General features: G+C 39.8%; 1 pseudogene; it reads left to right on the plus strand.

Annotated features, from left to right (window-relative positions):
* Positions 1–4,128: 4,128 nt before the first annotated feature.
* On the plus strand, positions 4,129–5,102 carry LOC102730151 (olfactory receptor 2B11-like; annotated as a pseudogene).
* Positions 5,103–6,684: the final 1,582 nt, after the last annotated feature.

Below are 6,684 nucleotides of genomic sequence, written 5' to 3' on the forward strand. Positions count from 1 at the left end.
AAAAAAAAAGAAAAAAAAAAGAACTTATCAAATTCAACACCCAAAGAACAAAGAATCCAATCAAGAAATGGGCAGAAGACATGAACAGACACTTTTCCAAAGAAGACATCCAAATGGCCAACAGACACATGAAAAAGTGCTTAACATCGCTCGGCATCAGGGAAATCCAAATAAAAAACTCAATGAGATACCACCTCACACCAGTCAGAATGGCTAAAATTAACAAATCAGGAAACGAGAGATGTTGGCAAGGATACATAGAAGGGGGAACCCTCCTACACTGTTGGTGGAAATGCAAGCTGGTGCAGCCACTCTGGAAAACAGTATGGAGGTTCCTCAAAAAGTTGAAAATAGAGCTACCATACAATCCAGCAATTGCACTACTGGGTATTTACCCCAAAGATACAAAAGTAGGGATCCGAAGGGGTATGTGCACCCCGATGTTTATAGCAGCCATGTCCACAATAGCCAAACTGTGGAAAGAGCCAAGATGTCCATCGACAGATGAATGGATAAAGAAAATGTGATATAAATCATATGTTATGTATAAATTCATATATATGTATACTTTTGTAAAAAAAAAATAATATAATGGAATATTATTCAGCCAACAAAAGAAAATCCCGCCATTTGTGACAACATAGATGAAACTTGAAGGCATTATGCTCAGTGAAATTTGCCAAAGAAAATTACTGTATTATCTTACTTTACAAAATGAAACTTGTTGTAACAGGGAGTAGAATGGTGGCATCCAGGAGCTGGGGATGGGGAAAATGGGGAGATGTTGGTCAAAAAGTACAAATTTCCATTTAGAAGATGAGTAAGTTTTGGGGTTGTGATATGCAGCATTGTGATTATACTTAACAATATATACTTAACAATTATATACTTGAAACTTTCCAAGAGGATAGATCTTAAAAGTTCTCATCACACACACACACACACACACACACACACACAAATGGTAACTAAAAATATAAATAAATAAAACCTAGGGCTGGTAGAATAAGGAAGCCGATATATAGAAATATGTAGTCACTATTAATAGTTTCAATGGTCTTCACTAATACTGAAGACTCATTGGTAGACATTTCCTATTTAAATACCAAAGCTGGAACCACAAGGAAAGAAAGATTAATTCAGGATACAACTAAAGACAATCACCCAAACTTTGACTTCAGAAGAAGGAATCTATCCACCTTTTTCAGGGTCTCTTCCCCTCTCCAATCTAATTTATCCTATTTCCAAAAAAGGTCATGAATCTTCCAAAAAGAATTATTTTAATAAACTTCTATAATACTTGCAATTGTTATGTGACAACTCTGTTTCATGAGTCATCCTAGTAAAATTTTGCACTATAAAATAAAAATTAGGTAGTTTGAGAAGTAGAAACAGATTAGTGAGAGGAAAGTACTGGAGCAACATGGCACTCAGGGCTTTTGAGCTACACTACACTGTACCTGCCTCTCTGACCTATCCTGGGGATAACTGTAATTTGTCGAAGGGTAAAACAATCATGATGGCATTGGATAAAGGAATTGAGGGGGAAGTTCACCTCACAACTGAGTAATGGTGGGCTGAATTTGAGAGGTGCTAAATTTCGGATATTAGAACATTCCAGAAAAAAGAAATGTCTTGTAAGAGGTAGGGATTTGAGAGGAAAATGAAATAATGCATCTTGAAAATTCACAGCCTACAAATAAGATCAGAGATGATGCCATTTTGGAAAGAATGTGGGGGAACACAGAGGAAAATTTAAAAGATGAGTTGAAAAGAAGGAAAAGATGAAATAAGGGAGAGATAAATGAAAGAATAAGGAGAAAATAAAATTAGTGAAAATTAGGAAGACCAGAGTTAGACGAAAGACAAAAGGAACACAGTTGCACAAAACAAACAAACAAAAAAGGAGCTGATGGCCTCTTCCCCGGAGAAAAAGTCTGTACTGTTACATAGCTATGATTGCCCTCCAACCTCTATCTTGTCTATCCAAGTATCCACGGGTCCTTAACTGGACTGGACTAAAAGGAAACATGATGCAGTGGTTCCTTTAAAGGCTTTTATGAGAGAAATGTGCCACATTCAAAGGATTACATGCTCCATTCTTGATGGCATGAGAGCAGTGCATTTTATGAATGGACTAAGAGAGAAACAGAGATGTGGGAAGGGAGAGACAGACACACACAGAGAATGAGAGAGAGACTAAGAGGAGAAGGGAAAACAGGAGCGAGAAGAGAGTGAAAGGAAGAGTAGGCATAGATATAGACGGAGGTTCTATAACAGTAGCTAACACTTAAATAGGCCTCATTGTGTGATAGATGATGATGATGAAAAAGAGATGGTAGATATTGGATTGACAGATGATGGTGGATAGATAGTTGATAGATAGATAGATGATAGATAGATGATAGATGATTGATAGATAATAGATAAATAGATGATAGATGACAGATGATAGATAGATAGATAGATGATAGATGATTGATAGATAGACAGATGATAGATAATGATAGATATAGGTAGATGATAGATAGATGATAGATAGATAGATAGATAGATAGATAGATAGATGATAGATGTTAGATAATGATAGATAGATAGGTAGATGATAGATGATAGAGATAGAGAGAGACGATAGATAGATGATAGATGATTGATAGATGATAGATAAATAGATGATAGATAGATGATAGATAGATGATAGATAAATGATAGATAGATAGATGATAGATACATGATAAATAGATGATAGATAGATAGATAGAGGCAGATTTATAGAAAAATTCTTTTAAGTTTTTCAAATAACCATGTAAGATAAGGACTATTTTTATTCTCACTTTTTAAATGAGGAAATCAAAATGTGGAGAGGTTGACTGTTCATGTCACAAGTGATTGAGACCCAAGCTCAGCACTCACTGCACTCAACCACTACACTATACAACAACAGAGTTGAGGACAGAGAAAATTAACCTAACTGGACTGGAAAAAAAAAAAACAGATAGTGTTTCCTTTATTTTTTTTGAAAGAAATATGCCAGATTCAAAAGATTGCATGCCACGTTCTTTATGACATGAGTGAAGGATGTCACAAAGACTTGGGCTGACTGGGTTCAAAGAAGAGTTTCTCATCATATTTAGGATATTCCAGCTCTATCCCTACTTCAGTACCAACTCCTAAGGCAGTATTTATACAGAATCAGACCCATCTTTTAAAAACTTCTCATACAATTATGAGGATTATCCCATCAACATAGTTGAAGGTTTCAGGATGGTGTTTATTGAATTACAAAAGTCATCACTGGAGAAGAAAAAATCCGTATTGATATTTTCCTGAACTTTGAAGGATGAGGTACTCACTTCCCTATAGGAGATCTTAAACTGAACAAACCTAAAGTTTACACTTCCATTTTAGAGGTACAATTAAAAGTATGTGGACTTGTACATTATTGCAACACTCTACTCTGTGTTCATGATATCAGTACCAGGATCTTTTACTTGAATTTAAATTTGACAATTGATTTTCTTCTCCCCCTCTCCCCAAAGGGGGACATTGAGACTTCCCATGTAAGACAATAAGCAATTATTTACAAATCACACCTTCAGTCACTACTGGAAACATAATTTTGATGATGAACAGAATTTGAGAAACTTTATTCCTGAATGTTTTTATAGAATATTACTGAGAGCCTGTTATTCATGAAAGAGTTTTTAAAAATAACCTTTTTTTCTGTTTTATAAATTCCCATTGCTATGTAATAGTATTTCAAGATATTTTAGCTTTTAGCTAAGCATTTGTAGTTTTTCATTTGTTGAAATTCTACTCATTTGCACATTTTTGTCAGTCTTATTTCAAGCTAGTGCTCATAACCCTAGAAACCAAAATAATCTTTGCAAAATTCTGTACCTAAAAATTTTTAAAGCCTCCTATTTCACATGTCTTTCCATATAAGAAAGTTTTGTGAAATTTTTGTGTAGTCTTCAAATATAGTTAAGGTACAAAATTATAAATAAACTGCATGGTTTTTATACAGCTTTAATAAGTGTCAAATAAAGTACAGATCCAAAATTTTTAAAAAATACAAAAGTCACACTTAACCCTCTAAACTGGGTCTCTCTCTTTCCAGCCATACATATGGTGGGTACCATGGAAAGAGAAAATGTGAGTTTCCCCAGCACAATTGTGTTGCTGTGCTTCTCAGATTATCCATGGCTAAGAAATGCCCCTCTTTGGAGTGGTCCTGGTCTCTTACATCCTCATCCTGATGGGGAACAGCTCCATCATCTTTCTTTGCATAGTGGAGCCCAGACTCCAGACTCCCATGTACTTTTTCCTGGACAATCTCTCTGTGCTGGACCTTTGTGTCACCTGCACCATTGTGCCCCAGCTGCTGGCCAACCTCTGGGGGGCAGAGAAGACCATTGCTTCCGGGGGCCGCATCACCCAGGCCTACCTCTTCCACTGGACAGGATGCACTGAATGTGCTGTACTGGAGGTAAGGCTTTTGATCGCTACATGGCTATCTGCCAGCCCCTCCAGTACACTCTCATCATGAGGCCCCGGGTGTGTTTGCAACTGGCAACTGCTGCCTGGTCCAGTGGCCTGGCCAACTCAATGCTCCAAACTACACTCATTCTCCAGCTCCACCACTGTGGTCACCATACACTCAACCACTTCTTCTGCGAAGTACCTGTCCTGATCAAGCTGGCCTGTGGTGACACCACTGCTAATGACCAGTCCCTGGCTGTGGGAGCCATCCTTTTTGCACTGAAGGCTCCTCGGCTTGTGCTAGTCTCCTACACATTCATTGCCAAGGATGTGTTGAAATTACCTTCAGCTGACAGAAGGTACAAGGCCCTCAGCACCTGCAGCTCCCACTTGGAGGTTGTCATCATGTACTTTGGACCAGCCATCTACATGTACCTCCAGCCCCCTGCCAATAGCACCCAGGCCAGATTCATGGCCTTCTTCTACTGTGTTATCACCCCACTGCTCAACCCACTCATCTACACCCTGAGAAACAAAGATGTGAAGAGAGCGTGCAAGAGGATCCTACAACCCCAGAGTGAGGTAAAATCCTAAAAAAGGATAGAAGTCATAAAAAAGACAGGTAATCTCTGTTTGTCTCCTGGGCCAACCACATGCACAACTCAGTAAATATGGGCAAGTTTCTTTCCAAATGAAGGTTCAACAAAAAATTAGAAACAGATATACCCTATGACTCAGCAATTGCACTACTGGGTATTTACCCCAAAGACACAGATATACTGAAAAAAAGGGGCACCTGCACCCCAATGTTCATAGCAGCAATGTCCACAATAGCCAAACCATGGAAAGAGCCAAGATGCCCTTCAACAGATGATTGGATAAAGATGTGGTCCATATATACAATGGAATATTACTCAGCCATCAGAAAAGATGAATACAGACAGGAAAAGATGGTGGAGGAGTAGGGGACCCTATTCCAACTGGTCCTTAGAATTGAGCTGGATATCTACCAGACCACTCGGAACACCCACGAAATCAGCCTGAGATGTAAGAAGATAGATCTGGATCTCCACAAACAGAATATCGCAGGCAGTTGGTTTCAAGGTATAAAGCAGTGAGCCGTGATTCCCCGGGCAGATATTGGAGAATAAATGGCAGTAGGAGGGAGCCAATCTAGCCAGATACTACACCACTGGTGAGCGATAGCCTCCCACACTGGGGACAGGGCACAGACTCACAGACCAGTAGCGGTGGGGAAAGGACTTTAGGGCAGCCCCCCTGACAGAAACTGGAGCAGTGGGGCCCCACATGCAAATTGGGGGTGGCTGGTGGTTTTAGAAGCACAAAGGGCAGAAACAAGCCCGACCTGGAGGAAAGACTGCAAGCACTGCACAGGGGCGCACAACCCAGGATGCTGCAGTTTATAGCAGCACAGACAGAAACAGAGATAGTGTGGCCTGGAGAGTTCACTGAAGAACAGACTGCAATGTCTCTGTTCTGAGGCAGAGGGTTGGAAATGGTCTCTTCTGCTCTGACTCTAGGAAGAGACATGGAAAGCCACCAGGCAAAGCCACCAGAGAGCAAAGGCCCTGAAAAACCGGTTTTCACTGAGCCCATCCCCAGCCACAGGGGGCAGGCAGCTCTGCCCAAACAGGGTTGCCTGAGTAACAGTGTGGCAGGCCCCTCCCCCAGAAGACAGGCTGGGAAAACAAGAAGCCAGCAACCCTAAGGTCCCTTGAAAACAGGTACATCTTGCTTGGGTTGTGGTCAATAATTTGGACTCTATACATTCCCTCAAACACCCATCAACAGAACGACTAGGAGGAGGAACCCCCAAAATAGGAAAGACTCAGAGATTATGACTTATGCTGCAGATTTACAAATGGATACAGATATAACCAAGATGTCAGAAATAGAATTCAGGCTAGCAACTGTGAAGACAATAGCTAGAATGGAGAAATCAATTCATGGCAACATAGAGTCTCTAAGGGCAGAAATGAAAACTGAATTGGCAGAACTTAAAAATGCTATCAATGAGATCCAATCCAATCTAGATAATCTAAAAGCTAGGGTAAGTGAGGCAGAAGAACGAACTAGTGACCTGGAAGACCATTTAATAGATAAAAAGGGAAAAGAAGAGGCCAGGAAAAACAACTCAGAATCCATGAAAATAGGATCAGAGATATAAGTGACACCATGAAG

The sequence above is a fragment of the Leptonychotes weddellii genome, unplaced genomic scaffold (assembly GCF_054177405.1).
Source record: "Leptonychotes weddellii isolate Sample4059 unplaced genomic scaffold, ASM5417740v2 HiC_scaffold_11658, whole genome shotgun sequence".
In the NCBI taxonomy this organism is placed as follows: domain Eukaryota; kingdom Metazoa; phylum Chordata; class Mammalia; order Carnivora; family Phocidae; genus Leptonychotes; species Leptonychotes weddellii.